Genomic DNA, 15,862 nt, shown 5'->3' with positions numbered 1-15,862 from the left:
TTTGTGAATTTCCAGCAGTACAATTTTGCTGGCTACAGAATTCTTGGCTGGCAGTTCTTCTCTTTCAGTACCTTCAATATGTCATACCACTGTCTTCTTGTCTCCATGCTTTCTGATGAGAAATCAGCATGTAATCTTATCAAGCATTCCCTGTATGAGATGGATCACTTTTCTCTTGCTGCTTTCAAGATTCTCTCTTTATCTTTGGTATTTGACAATCTGTTTAGTATATATCTTGGAATATTTCTGTTAGGATTTATTTTGTTTAGAGTATGCTGTGTTTCCTGGACACACACATCCACGGCCCTAATAAGAGGTGGGAAATTTTCTATAATTATTTCATTAAAAATTTCTTCTGCCTCTTTTCCCTTCTCTTCTCCCTCTGGAATACCCACGATATGTATGTTTGTGTGCTTCATGCTATCATTCAACTCCCTAAAACTCTGCTCAACTTTTTCCATTTTTTTCTGTTTCTATCAGTGCAAAATCAGATGCTCTATCTTCTAAATCACTCTTTCCTCTGCCTTTTCAATTTTGCTGTTTTTGCAATTCTAGTGTATTTTTTTATATATACTTTATTTTTAAAAAGATATTTAGATTACATAAATGATACATAAAAATATAAGGGATTCCTATATGCCCCACTCCCAAGCCCTCCCACATTTTCCCACATGAACATCTTTCATTAGCGTGGTATGCTTGTTACAAATGATGAACACATTTTAAAGCATTGCCACTAAGCATGGATTAGAGTTAACATTGTAGTTTACACTCTCTCCCACACAATTTTATAATTTATGACAGGATATTAATAGCTTGTATCTGTCATTGCAATGTCATTCAGGACAATTCCCAAGTCCCAAAAATGTCCCATATTACACCTGTTTTTCCCTCTCCCTCCCTTCAGCACCTCCAGTGACCACCACCTCCACATCAATGATAAAAGTTCTTTCATTGCTAGAATCACAATAAGTCTATACTAGAATACCAGTAAGTCTACTCTAGTCCATTGTTCATTCCCCAATCCTGAGGATTCTGGGATGGTAATGCCCACTCTACATCTAATTGAGAGAGAACTTAGATCCCATGGGGCAGATGGATGGGACTAGCTTGCTTGCAGTTGCAGTCTCTCTCTGTTCCTTGGGATGGTAGTTGTCCATCATTATCTCCTTGTTGTTGTCCTTAGTGAGTCCAGTGAACTGGAGAGTAAGTGTTGCAACTCTGTTGAGAGTCAGGGTAGAAGGTTCACCTGGGGAATACCTACAAGGTATATAAATGTGTTCAAGTGCTCATGGGGCATGTTACAGTGGGTGGAGATTCACACAATAACTGAAAGAATATTGATTTCCCATCCTGGGGAGCTCTGTCACATTCTCTAATGGGACAACAAGACTCTCCCAAGTACAGGGGTAGTGACTAGTGAAGGAGGATGGAACATTGACAGGCCCTTAATATTGACAACTGTATTTATGAACCTTTACTTATGAAATTGAAACTTGGCCTAGAATTATAGGGTGCACTTAAAGAGTTACCTCCTGAAAGCACAAATATGGCCTCTCTCTAAGCCAAACCCAGCATTTAAGGCATTACCCTCCCCCAGCGTGGGACATGACTTCTGGCGATGAGCTTCACCGGCACGGAGGGATTACAGCCAAGCAACAACTAGCAATGCAACTAGAAAAAGACATTTCTTTCCAACCCAAATCAGAAAGGGTAAAGACAAATGAGATTATATGGCTGAGAGACTTCAAAGTGAGTTGGGAGGTCATTCCAGGGGTTATGCTTATGCATATCTCAGCAGGATCTTACTGCCTGCCAAAGTAAATATTGCCTCAAAAAGCAAAGACATCCAGATACTATAGGCAGGGCAGAGAGCTCAGGAGTTTGCTGCCCAGTCAGTAGGCCTCACTTAGGAATTTATGTTCCCCACGTACATGGGAAGCAGGTACTCAACCACTGAGCTACACACTCTCCCTGTCAGGGAGTACTTTTGTTCTTAGCAATATCGCATACCAGATAAACTAAAAACTCTCTTATAACCACAAAACACAGATTAATACTAGATAAAAATATAAAATATAACAAATATCCTTTAAAATGCATAACAGAGAACACAAGAAAATAAGAAACAACAATAACAACAAACGCCATATCTACATAGGAGGGGAAGGTCCCCAGCATTTCTCATCCCCCTCAGCACCAAGTTGCAAAAGCTTTATACCAGGCAAGAAAGAGCAGCTGAGAGGTCTGGAGTTCTTTTCCTCTATCCAGACCATACAGATAGGGCAGAAGCTCTACCCAGGCCTGCCAGGCCAAAAATACTGGGATCCTGAATGCTCTTGACCGTGCCTGAAGAAGCTGAGAAGACCAGAGGCTACTGCCTCATTCCAGGATCCTGTTCATAAAGCAGGGGTGTCACTGTGAGAAAAAAGGGCCATAGTCCCTACTCCCAGATTCAGGAGAGTGGCAGTCTCAGGGAGAGAGGCAGGGCATAAAAAACAGAGTTCTGAAGTCTTCCCTAAGGGAACTGGCTTTATTTGAAATAGTGTGGGGAAGGTCACATCTAAGAGCATAGTTGAAAACAATGGAGATTTTGGTGGTAAGCAGTTAAGAGCAGACTGGTAACTTTTTCAGAGCAATAAATTAAACTGTAGAGCAGCTAGAATTTTACAAGAGAAAACCAAGGAAAGAGCTAAGAAGAGGCCTCCTGGGTTCAGAGAAAACCTCCAAGACTACTCCACAATGGGACGTAAGTTTAATTGTATCAAATTGAGGAAGCATTTGTGCCTTCAGGCATTACTGATAAACAACAAGGTAATTAGTGGACACTAACAATTAGGTGTGATACCTACAGAGGCAAAGAACTTAACAAAGGGAAAAGGGGAAGAGAAAGAGAGCCCTGCTAAATGCGTCATCATCCCAGACTGACTGCACAGGCCAAAGACTGACCTCTAAAGAATGACATCAAAGGCTTCACCCTGGGAAAGGAGAATTCCCTAATTGAGCCCAACAAATCTAAGTTAGTTACTAAATAAATAAGCAAGCAAGCAAACAAATAAAAACCCAAGCACCTGAGGGTGGTGGAGAAGGTATCAATATCCTGAGTTGCTACATTATGTAAAACATCCTGTTTTCAGTTAAAATTTACAAGACACCCAAAGAAACAGGAGAGGAAGTTCAAGAAAAAAAAAAGCGGGCAATAGAAACCCACTTTTGAGAGAGCATAGATGTTGGACTTAGTTGCAAAGAGCACAATGGAATAAAATTAAAATTCAGTAACAGAAGAAAATTGGGGAAATTTAACAAATATATAGGAACTAAACAACACACACCTAAATAAAAAAAAAAAAAACAGAGCAAAGACGAAATCAAAAGGGAAAAATAAAAAATACTTTGAGATGAATAAAAATGAAGACAAAACATACCAAAACTTAAGGAAGGCACCTAAAGTGTGCTCAGATGGAAATATATTGCTCTAACTGCCAATATTCAAAAAGAAGAAAGATCTCAAATCAATAACCTAATCTTCCACCTAAGACCTAGAAATAAGAAAGCAAACTAAACCTAAAGCAAGAGGAATAAAGGAAATATTAAATATTATAATGGAACTTAATGAAATTAAAAGTAGAAAAACAATGGAGAAAAGAAAAGTTGGTTCTTTGAAATGATTAACAAAAGTGACAAACCTTTGGCTACACTAAACAAAAAGGAAGAAAAAGGAAGAGAGAGGGAAAAAGTGAGGGAGGCTGGAGAGGGAGAGTGCATGTGTGTGCGTATAAGACAGAGAACAAGAATGCGTGCACAGGCTGAAATTACTACAATCTGGAATAAAAGAGGGAAATCACTACCAACACTACAGACATAAAATTGATTCTAAGGAAATACTATAAGCAACTATATAAAAACATATTAGATAACTGAGATGAAACAAATTCCCAGAAAAACACAAACTATTGAAACTGACTCAAGAGGAAACAGGAAATATGACTATAACAAGTAAAAAGATTGAATGATTTAAAATCATCTCACAAACAGCCAGGCCCAGAGGGCTTCAATGGGGAATTCTATCAATCATTTAAGAATTAATATTGATTCTTCACAACATGTTCTAAAAAAAATAGAATGGAAAGGAACACTCATTTTATGAAGCCAGTATTACCCTGATACCAAAACCAGAGATAGCACAAGAAAACTATAAACCAATTATGTTCATGGGTGTAAAAATCATAAGCAAAATATTAGCAAACCAGGAGCATAAAACAGCATTATACTCTGTGACCATGTTAAATATCGTAACCATGTGACCCAGTACCTCCACTCTTAGGTATATACTTAAGAGAAATGAAAGCGTGTCCACACAAAAACTTGCACATGCATGTTCATAGTAGCATTATTCACAACAGCCAAAAAGTGGAAACAACTCCAATGCCCATTAACTGACAAATGGACAAATAAAATGTAAAATGTTCATAAAATGGAGATTTGGCAATAAAATAAATGAAGAACTGATACATGCACAACATGAACACTGAAAACATTATACTAAGTTTAAAAAGCCAGTCACAAAAGACCATTGTATGATTCTATGATAGAAATATCCAGAACAGACAAATCCATAGAGATAAGAAATAAATTAGTGGCTCTCTGGGGCTGGGAGGATTAGGGAGAAATGGTGAATGACTGATAATGAGGAACAGGTTTTCCTTTAGAGTAACATATATGTTTCTAAAATTGATTGTAATAATGGTTGCACAACTCTGTGAATAAACTAAAAACCACAGAATAGTATACTTTAAACAGTATGGTTTATGAATAAAGCTGTTTAAAACAAACCAACGTCCTAAAAAAAATAAACACAAATACTATAATCCATCAATACTTTGACATTTTTACACATTTAACATCTCTGAAATATAGATGCACTGCCCTTTCAATAGGATTTTATAAGCTCTGAGAGCAAACACCAACTGTAACATATCTGTCATTGTCTGTGCAAGCAAGTGCTTGGTTTTATTCCCCTGAAGTATCTGGTCAACTGCAACCTTCTCATTTCCTTAAATAAACCACTTAATGTCTATTTTAAGAAGAAATTTGAATCTTGTTTGTTGTTTGAAAACATTCAAGACAGTGCCAGCATCAAAAAGTGCAGAACACATGTCAGCAGCTTGGAAGAAAATTCAAGAGACAGTAGTAGAGCATTTTCTAAAAACACAGGAGGATATTGAAAGGAAACCCATGGACATCAACAACTCCGAGTTTAAAAAAAAAAAAAGATTCGTAAGTCTTGGGCTCTGAATGTGAAGATATTTTTTTTTTAAAGATTTATTTATTTTTTTAATTCCCCCCCTCCCCCGGTTGTCTGTTCTCTGTGTCTATTTGCTGTGTCTTGTTTCTTTGTCCGCTTCTGTTGTGGTCAGCCAGCGGCATAGGAAGTGTGGGCGGCGCCATTCCTGGGCAGGCTGCACTTTCTTTCACGCTGGGCGGTTCTCCTTGCGGGGCGCACTCCTTGCGTGTGGGGCTCCCCTTCGCGGGGGACACCCCTGCATGGAACGGCACTCCTTGCGCACATCAGCACTGCGCATGGGCCAGCTCCACACGGGTCAAGGGGGCCTGGGGTTTGAACCGCAGACCTCCCATGTGGTAGACGGACGCCCTAACCACTGGGCCAAGTCCGTTTCCCTGAATGTGAAGATTTAAGAGGTTACCTAAAGCAGTTTATTTCACTTATATATTCCATTTTTATATGTTTTCGAGAGTAGTATATCTTTTTAAATGCCTGGATGATTTGAAGCTGGATGAACCCCAGCTTCAAAGTTAATCTATTCCTGTGGGTATGGACCCATTTTATAATAGGGAACTTTTGATAAGGTTACTTCAGTTAAGGGCCTTTGATTAAGTTTCTTCAATTAACGCATAGCCCAGAGTGGGTCTTAATTCTCTTACTGGAGTCCTTTATAAATGGGATGAGTATAGGAAAAGCCAACCCTTTTCTAATATATTGCATTTCAGCAGCCTAGCAAATTAAAACAATGTCTACTAAGTAAGTTTTCAATAGGTGTTTTTTAAAAATTCTGTGTTAAATCATTATATCAGAGCTCAATTGTATTTTGTCTTACCAGTACATAAAACAAAGGAGTGTCTTACAACTGATGGCATATTAGAGGCAATAAAATATGACAGACTACTAATAACAATGAAAATGGACCAAACTCCCTATTTAAAAGGCTGAGATTGTCATCTTCATAAATTAAGGCAATCCCATAATACAATCTTCTGAGCTTGTATTACAACCATCCATTGTATAGACACAAAATTTTACAAAAAGGAGTTGATATCTTCATTATCTAGTATAATGATTTTTCCCAATTCTAATTTAATGGACCCTAACATGAATATTAACTCCTAAATTCACTGGGATAATACGAGAAATGCAATTGTCATGAAGTGTGCTAAATAGATTTATATTAGTTATTGCCTACAGCACAGAATCCTAACTGAAAAGGCATAATCACTATTTACACATTGTGTAGTTTAAGCAGTGTATATAAGAAATCAGTCCAGCTGGTTTATGCAATCTATTTGGTCACATATGCAACAGCATGTTATGACACCTTTCAGCTACCAGACCAACTATAGACTCATCTTTCAAAATAGATGGAATTCCTATCTATGCAACACATTACAGTTCTGCATATCCACAAGGAAAAAATACTATGTCTACATGTAAATTCCACTCCCAATCAGCAACCATCTTTCCTGAAATAGTTTTTTAAATTTTCAAATAACAAGTCCCTTCTGTATCCAAGATTATACTGTCCATTAAATTGAATAATGGACTATCTGGCAAGCCAGTAACTGGCTCAATTACTACAGTATAATGAACAGAAAGTAAACAGGAATAGACTTCTACAATGCTCTGATTCCTTAAATCATTTAGTAGAACTGAAAGCCAGGAAAAGGCAAAATTATGTGACCAGTCAACATTATGTAAAAGTAGAATGGATGCCAAAGGGTAAAAGAAAAAGCTTGCTCTTAATAATAGAAAAATATAACAGTTCAACCTAAACTGTACTGCTTACTTATTGATAATAAATGCCTTCTTTTAGAGAAGAAAAATTAAGAATTCCGGTTAATTTTCTACAAAAGTTCTTATTGTTTTTTCTCGGTGGAGGTAGGACGGTGGAGATAAAGAAGAAAGCAGTAAAGGGAAAGGAATTTATTGTTACCTTACATCTGCCTCTCAAGCTGCCCTTTTTTCTGTATTTCCCTATCCCAGATAGTATGACCCAGTCAACTAAGTATAAAACTTAGTCAACTGAAATATATATAAAGATAACTGAACTAAGCAACAACCTTTTCACTATCTCTTTATTTCCATTCTTATTTCTTAACCAGAGAGCTGCCAGAATGATCCATCCCAAGCGAAATCAGATCACATCAATCCCCAGTTTCACATCCTTCAAAGTCACACCACTGCCTATAAAATAAACAAAAACTACAAAGCTAAGTAAGCCAAGTCCCACCACAACTAAAACACTCTATCCATTCCTCTCTTCCCTTCTGCTATCTCATACTACATTTTGAAGTAACTTACAGTTCCTTTAAATATTGATTTTAAAATTCAATAAAATTGCTTTTTAAAAAAGTGAGCTAGTTCACACCTCCATGTATACTCATATAGTTCCTCTTAACTCAAGTACTTTTCCCTCACTCTTGATAGGCACCCAGCAGCTACCTCTCTACAACCTCCCCTTTACCAATTCACCACTCAACTGACCTCCTCTGGAGGCTTTTCCTGGACCCCAGGTATGCCCAATCTAATCAAGTGAAACCTTAAAATCTTTTCCAATACAGAGAAGTGTCAGAAAAATTCAACCCAAAGTTGCTAGCTTTGAAGATGGAGGACAGGAAAGCCAAGGAATATGGGTGCCTCTAGAAGCTGGGAAAGGAAAGGAAACAGATTCTCCCTTAGATGGCGTAGAGCCCTGCTGACATTTTTATTTTAGACCATGAGACCCGTGTCAGACTTCTGATATACAGAACTGTAAGATTCTATTTCTAAATGTATTATTATTGTCCTCTCTCATATCACTTCAATAAATCTGCCTTAAAGTTCTATTGGCAATAGAAACTTTAAAAGATTTCAGGGAGGGGCAATAAAAAATAAAACCAATGGTCCATAAAGCCAAGAAAATTGATTAAATAGAGCCATGAAAATCAAGAGTTTACTTATAATCAGCATTATGGTTTTTTATTTCTGCTTTTAGGGGAAGAAAAAAAACTAGCACACAGCATTTTAAAAGGCAAAATCATAGCTTATTTCTTGACCACTACTCATTAATAACCCTTCCTCACCCACTGAACAGCTGGAGTTGGATAATTATTTCCAGTAACTGAAGGCTATATATGCTTTTATAAGGAAGAAAAGAGAAGTAATAAACTATATATTTTACCTTCTCTGGGTGGCAGAGTTCTTATATACCACATCCTTGGGTATCAAATATCTGTATTATATGGCATACAGGGTTGCTTTAAAGAATACACCCATACGTACTCTTTTTTTTTGGCCAGAATTCTTTAGTGGGAAAGACATTGGCTTGTATTTGGTAAGTCTTACTCTTTGGACCTTTTTGGTTAAGAACAAGTTCTTTTCCTTTCTTTAAAGGTTTTTTAAAAATGAAAAAACTAGTTATTCTAGTTTTCTAAATTGCTATTCTAAATTGCATGGCTCATAAATTTTTTAAACTACTTTTATCCTTCAGGACTGCCATGCAGACTGGTACCTCCTAGAAAAAAATGAAAAGCTTCCTATTCAAATATAGCAATTTTTACAGAGCTTTCTCTGGTTTTGTTTTTGTTTGTTTGGCTGGTTGGTTGGTTTTGTTGTGTTTTTTTTTTGCAGGGAAGGCAGGTAGAGAAAGGGGAGATATATCATACTTTACATATTCAACCAAATTTAATTTGCTATGAACAATATACTCTTCATGAAAGCATCAGAAATAATAAAGGAACTATAAAGTACCTACAAATGAACCTAAAAAGATGAAAGGAGACGTAACTAGAAAGATATACCATATTCATAGATGAGACACTATTAATTCTCCCAAATTTATGTATAAATTCAATGTAATCCCCCCCAAAAAATCTAGTAAGATTGGGGGTGGGGGGGTAGTAGAACCAGGGAGTGAATCTGGGACCTTATATGTGGGAAGTTAGTGCTCAACACCGAGCCTTATCAGCTCCCCTGAGTTGGCTTTTTCATTTGTTTGCTTGTTTTGGTATTTGGTTGTTGTTTTTAGGAGGTACTGGGGACTGAAAACAGGAACTCCCATGTGGGAAATAGGCACTCAATTGCTTGAGACACATCTGCTCCCCAAATAGGATTTTTACAGAATTATAATGTTTTAAAAATGAATTCATTTCAGAGAAGAGTAAGGAAAGAGATGGAATGCTTCCCAATTCATTATTACCAAGTCAGTATATCCTGACACCCAAGACTGAGACAGAACCGAAAACAAAATAAAATTGAAGAAACTACAAACAAAAAAACTGAAATTATAGACAAATTTCATATAATATAAATGTAAAATTTCTAATCATAAAATATTGGCAAATTGACTCTACCAGTGTTTTTTTAAATATGCCAATAGGGTTGAATATAAAATTCGATAATTCTTCCATTCACATACTAACAGCACTTTGCCAAGGATTTCATTTATTAGCTTTTGTCACTATTTTTTTTTTTAAGATTCATTTATTTCTTTCTCTCCCCTTCCCGCCCCTCCCCCCGACCTGGTTGTCTATTCTCTGCGTCTATTTGCTGCATCTTCTTTGTCCGCTTCTGTTGTTGTCAGCAGCACAGGAATCTGTATCTCTTTTTGTTGCATCATCTTGTGTCAGCTCTCCATGTGTGTGCAGCACCATTCCTGGGCAGGCTGCACTTTCTTTCGTGCTGGGCGGCTCTCCTTACAGGGCATACTCCTTGCGCGTGGGGCTCCCCTATGCGGGGGACACCCCTGCATGGCACGGCACTCCTTGCATGCATCAGCACTGCATATGGGCCAGCTCCACACGGGTGAAGGAGGCCTGGAGTTTGAACCGCAGACTTCTCATGTGGTAGACAGACGCCCTAACCACTGAGCCAAGTCCGCCACCCTGTCACTATTATTTAACATTATCCTGAGTATTCAAATCAATGAGATAAGACAAAAAAATTAGTCTATAATTATCTCTCTTCTCTTAATTTCCAGAATTTGTTGTCTGTACTTTAGTGCTAGTCCTAAGTCTGTTTGCCCAGAGATACATTTTGCTCTTTCCTTCCACTATTCTCTTCTTGCAGGGGGTTCCTGTGTCAGGTGATCTCCTGCTGGGTTCAACCAACAGAAAACACTGGGGGTGGACATGGGGGACTGAAAAATGAAGCAGGGGAGGGAGAAGCCAGAAGATTTCTCCCACTTCTCATCTGCCATAGATGGCTTCTCAAGCAGCAACTGTGAGTTTTCCAAGGCTTTAGCTCTAATAAGTGACCCTGGACCCTTGGGGTTTGGTACCACCTCCATGTCCCTGTGTTTATTCAGCTGGAAAGACTGGTGTGGTGGTATTGGCTCCCTGTTGCTAATCTTTAAATAACCTCACCATTTCCAGTTTGGCTCTTAGTTCCTTCACTACCTATGTTATAAATTTCCCTGCATCAAATTTCTTCAACCATAAATATCTGTGGCAGTATCTGCTTTCCTAGTGAGACCCTGATTGATTAAAATCACTTACTTGAGAATGTACTATTTACTGCTTTTTGAAACATTAACTAGCATTTTCATATATGTGTGTGAACATTAATATGGTTCTTTCACAAATAAAAAGAAGACGCTTGAGTTCATGAACTCCAGGATCAAAACTTGAACTTCTCAGGGCACATGCTAAAATGAGAATGGGAAATGGGGAAAGGCAAAAAAAGGAGATGGGAAGAGTCAGTGAACAAAATAGATGGCAAAAACTATGTAGGAACAGCTTTGATGTTACTCAAAAAATTAAACGTAGAATTGCCGTATGACTCAGCAATTCCACTTCTAGGTATATACTCCAAAGACTGAAAACAGGTACTCAAATCAAAATTTGTGCACAAATGTTCATAGCACCACTATTCATAATAACCAAAAGGTAAAAACAAATGCTCATCACGGAATGAGTGAACAAAAACATCACATATCCATACAATGAAATATTATTTAGCAATAAAGAGGAATGAAGCACTGATACATACTACAGCATGTATGAACCTCAAAAACGTTAAGTGAAAGACACCAGGCAATAAAAGGTCACCTGTAGCTAAATCTGGGCCCCAAGTAGGATAGGAGTAGGGCTGGGTTTCCTCAGACTTTCAGGTACTTGTGACCTGCATGTACTGTACTGGTGGGTACTTGTGGATCCACCCCCATACTCCAATAGGAAAGGAGGGGGCTGGTGTTTCCGTAGCCTTTCTGGGCAACAGAGATACTCTTGGCCTACAAGGACTGAACTGCTGGGCGCCCATGGAACAACCCCCACCCCAATAAGAAAGAAGAGGGCTGGTGTTTCCTCAGCCTCTCCAGGCAACAGCATGCACAGACTGAAATGCTGGGCAATGGGTATTCTATTTCCACCCTTTAAAGGGCAGAAGAGACAGTACTCCCTCAGCCTCTCAGGGAAAGCACAAGCATATTCGGCCCACACAGATTACACTGTCGGGCACCCCAAAGGGGACATACCCACCTCTGGTGTGAGGGGTGGGGAGAGGAGCCAGTACTTTCATTCTACCTGGACAATTGTAGTCATTTTGGACCTGCACTACAAAGATTGCTGCTGACACCTGCAGCTCCATCCCTGTCCCAGGTAGGGAAGGATAGGGTGTGAAGTTTCATCAGGATCTCCAGGCAACTACAGACAATCTTGTCCAGCACAACTTGAACTATTACACATGGTGGCAGCTCTGCCACTACACCTAGCAGAAAAGAAAGGTGGGAGAAATTTCATCAATTCATGAACAAAACAGGCAGCTTCATCTTCCACAGTTTATAGCACCAACTACATCCCTGGCTCCTACTACACAACCAGCAAGGCAGAAAAGGCAAGAAAGCCCTAAACTAAAGAGAGAAGCTGTGCCCAGAATAAATACATCTAGTAAGCTGATGCTAAGAGACCATTAAAACTGTACAATTCATAACAAAAAACAGGAAGATATGACCCAGTTAGAGGAACAAGATGAGCTTCCAGATGGCATAAAGGAGTTGGGACAATTACTCATAGATGTTGAAAGAAATCTTAATAAATTCAATGAGCTGGCTAAAGAGATTAAGGATATTAAGAAGGCACTGGGTGAACACAAGAGTTTGAAAACATACATAGAAAAACAGCAGATCTTATGGGAATGAAAGGTACAATAAATGAAATTAAAAATATACTAGAGGGGGAAGCAGCTGGGGCTCAATCAGTTGGGGTCTCATCTACCATATGGGAGGCCCTGAGTTTGAATCCTGGGGCCTCCTTGTGAAGGCAGGCTTGCTCACATGCTGCGGAGAGCCACCAGGCTCAGGCACAGCGGAATGCCACCAGCCCGCAAGCGCTGCAGAGTGCCGCCTGGCCCGCAAGTGCCACGGAGAGCCAACTCAGCAAGGTGACACAACAAAAGGGAGACAAGTAAAAACACAGAAGAGCGCACAGCGGATGGACACAGAGAGCAGACAACAAGCAAGTCACAAGGGGGGGGAATAAATAAAAAATAAATACGGACACAGAAGAACACACAGCAAGTGGACACAGAAAGCAGACAGCAAGCAAGCTGCAAGGCAGGAGGTGGAATTTAAAATATATATATATATATATATATACTGGAGGGAACCCACAAAGCAGGAGGCTTCTAGAATCGATCTGGAGAAAGTGCGACAAAAGGAGTGATTGCACAAGATAAAACTGCGGGTTGCCGGCACTTGTGGCTGGAACTGTGGGACAGCTAAGCCTCTTCCTTAGGGCAGGTAGCTCTGGCATTCCTCGAACCCCCAATGGTCACACAGTGGTCTTCCCCGAACCTGTAATCCCTGAACCCTGCATTCCTCGAACTCATGTACCCCAAACCCATGTTCCCTGAACCCATGATCCCAGAACCTGCGTTCCCCAAACCCGTGAACCCCAAACCCCACATTCTCCGAATGCACATTCCCCAAACCCTGCGTACCCCGAACCTGCATTCCCCAAACCCAGCGTCCCCAAACCCCTCTGATCTCGGACAAACTCCGAGAGTGGGAGGGTTCTGGTGAAGGGTGCAGAAGGGTCCGACAAGTACGGTTGCAATTGTCTGGACCTCCCATTTTGAGTTTTGAGCAGCATACCACCACCTGGCCTGAGGAGAAACTAGGAAGAGGTGCTGCTGGCTTGTTTCCTGTTTGCTGTGTATCCACGTCCTCAATTTCCTCTTTTCTGCGTCTACTGATTTTGGCTACCAACGCTATCTCTTTTCCTTCCAACATTTTTCTGTCTTCCACTTTCTGTTGTTGTTCTTACATCCCACCTCTCTTTGTTTAGCCTCTAATTTTTCTGGCTTTTTATTTCTAACCTTATATTCTGTTTTCTTATCTTTTATTAACTAATTATGTTATTGTCCTTTCTTTTCTGTTTCCCTCATTCCTGATCACAGTGACCTTTTAATTCATACTATATTCTTCTCCATATTCAGTTTCTCATTTCATTGTAGGTACTCCACTTTTTTATTTCTATAACTCTACACTGCTTACCTGAGTTTATTATTCATTCTCCTAGCTCTTATATGGTCCTTCTAGTAACACTTACTATTGATACTACTATTATACTTTTTCTTTTCTTACCTCTTTTGCGTTCCCTGGCCGTAATCTTTTAGACAACAACAAGGAAAAAGAATAAGAAGAACAAAGCGTCAAAGGGAAAATTTAACACACACACACAAACAGCACCTAAATAAAACACAAGGCTAGACAGAGAAGCTAATCAACTGAACAAACCCAACAAGACAAAATGGTGACCAGACAGCAGCAAAAAAATTACAAACCATACCAATAATCAGTCCAATGAACAAACTAAAAACCAGGAAAAGGAACAGAACATTGAACAACTAATCAAGATCTCCAAACAAATATCATGGACCAACTTAATGAAGTGAAGGAAGAGATTAAGGATATTAAGAAAACAGTTGGAGAACACATGGAAGAAATTGTAAACATACACAAAAATTTAATGGATATGATGATAACAAATGGCACAATCCTGTGCTGCAGCGGTTCTCCAGAATGTATTCACTGGGTGCAGTGAATGTGCCACAATGATGGAAGAGTCTGTTGATGTGGGAGGGGTGGCATGAGTGGGGGGTATATGGGGACCTCATATTTTTTTAATGTAACATTTATAAGAAAATTTTAAAAAATACACTCTCAGCAAATAACGGCAGATTTGAAGAGGCAGAGGAAAGAATTAGTGATGTGGAAGACTACATCTGAAATCAAACAGATAGAATTGATAGATAGAAAGATAGAAAAATCCAGCAGGGACTTAGCGCTTTGAATGACAACACAAAACGCACAAACATACACATTATAGGCATCCCAGAAGAAGAGAAGGGAAAGGGGACAGAAGGGGTATTAGAGGAAATAATGGCTGAAAACTTCCCAAACCTATTGAGGGAGATGGATGTACATGTCCAGGAAGCTCAGTGCACCCCAAACAGTATAAATCCCAACAGGCCTACCCCAAGACACATACTTGTCAAATTATCCAATTCTCAAGACAAAGAGAAACCACTGAAGACAACAAGAGAAAAGAGAACCATCACATAAAAGGGAAGCTCAATAAGACTAAGTGCTGATTTCTCATCTGAAACCATGGAGGCAAGAAGGCAGTGGTATGACATAGTCAAGGTACTAAAAGAAAAAATTTTCCATGCAAGAATACTCTATCCAGCACAGCTGGCATTCAAAGATGATGGAGAGTTCAAAATATTCACAGATAAACAGAAACTAAGAGAGTATGCCAATAAGAAACCTGTCGTTCAAGAAATACTAAAGGGAGTTCTTCAGGTTGAAAGAAAAAAACAGGGGAGACAAAGCTGGAGGAGAGTGTAAAAACAACTAAAAAGATAAAAAGAGAAATAAAAACAACATATGACATATGCAAATCCAAAGAAAATATGGCTAATGTAAGTAATTCCTTGAGAGTAATAACACTGAATGTTAATGGATTAAACTCAGCAGTCAAGAGACACAGATTGACAGAATGGATAAGGAAAAATGACCATTTTTATGCTGTCAAGAAACCCACCTTAGCCCCAGGGATTCAAAGTTGAAAGTGAATGGCTGGAAAACAATCTTAAAAGCAAACAATAGCCAAAAAAGGGCAGGAGTAGCTATACTAACATCAGACAAAATATACTTTAAATGCAAAACTACTGTGACAGACAAAGATGGACACTACAGATGAGTAAAAGTGATACTCTTTAAAGAAAAAAGAACAATCATAAACATTTATGCACCTAATCAGGGAGCCTCAAAATACGTGAGGTAAACCATGAAAAACTAAGTGGAAGAATAGATGCCTCTACAATTATAGTGGAGGACTTTAATACATGATTATCACCATTAGACAAAACAGAGTTAATCTCAACAGAATTAATAAAGAAACAAAGACTCTGAATACTATATTAGAGAATCTGGACCTAATAGACATATACAGAACAATATACCCAAATACAGCAGGATATACACTCTTCTCAAGGGCACATGGATCATTCTCCAAGACAGACCACGTGCTAGGCCACAGACAAAGTCTCAATGAATTCAGAAAGACTGAAATCATACAAAATAATTTC

The 15,862-nt window shown here is 38.9% G+C and overlaps 1 protein-coding gene across 1 annotated transcript in view; it reads right to left on the bottom strand.

The window, feature by feature from the left end:
• MCU (mitochondrial calcium uniporter) overlaps positions 1-15,862 on the bottom strand; it is a 245,098-nt gene that overhangs the window by 159,641 nt on the left and 69,595 nt on the right. The window lies entirely within an intron of this gene.

Source organism: Dasypus novemcinctus, chromosome 6 (assembly GCF_030445035.2).
Source record: "Dasypus novemcinctus isolate mDasNov1 chromosome 6, mDasNov1.1.hap2, whole genome shotgun sequence".
NCBI lineage: Eukaryota > Metazoa > Chordata > Mammalia > Cingulata > Dasypodidae > Dasypus > Dasypus novemcinctus.
Note: the sequence above shows the minus strand (reverse complement) of the source record. Positions and strands in the feature narration are given on the sequence as shown.